We start from the raw sequence: 362 nt of genomic DNA, 5'->3' as shown, positions 1-362 counted from the left end.
CAACAAGAAGGGTGGTCCTAAGAAAAAGGGGGGGAGGGGCCCGTGGCCGCGCCGGCCGCACTCATGAACGGAGGGGGTGGAGTGAGTGAAACCACGGCGAAACAACGACGCCACCATGCATGAGGCCGAAGTGTTGTGTTGTTCTGTGGATATTCTTCCTCCGATGAATCTTGTCACCACCATTTTTCTTCTTCTATAAGGCGAGGAAGATAGATCCAAGCGGATGGTTGGAGTGTTAGTTGATAAGATCGAAAGAGGCAAACAAAAAGAAGAAAAAGAGCAAGACGCTGTCGACTGTTCGCTTCTTTCTTTCCGTATACATCATCTCTCTCCTTATCACTGATCCTCCTACTTCTACTGCT

Source organism: Cystoisospora suis, assembly GCF_002600585.1.
Source record: "Cystoisospora suis strain Wien I chromosome Unknown contig_4858, whole genome shotgun sequence".
Taxonomy (NCBI): Eukaryota; Apicomplexa; class Conoidasida; order Eucoccidiorida; family Sarcocystidae; genus Cystoisospora; species Cystoisospora suis.
The sequence above is the reverse complement of the archived record's forward strand: the minus strand, read 5'-3'. Positions refer to the sequence as shown.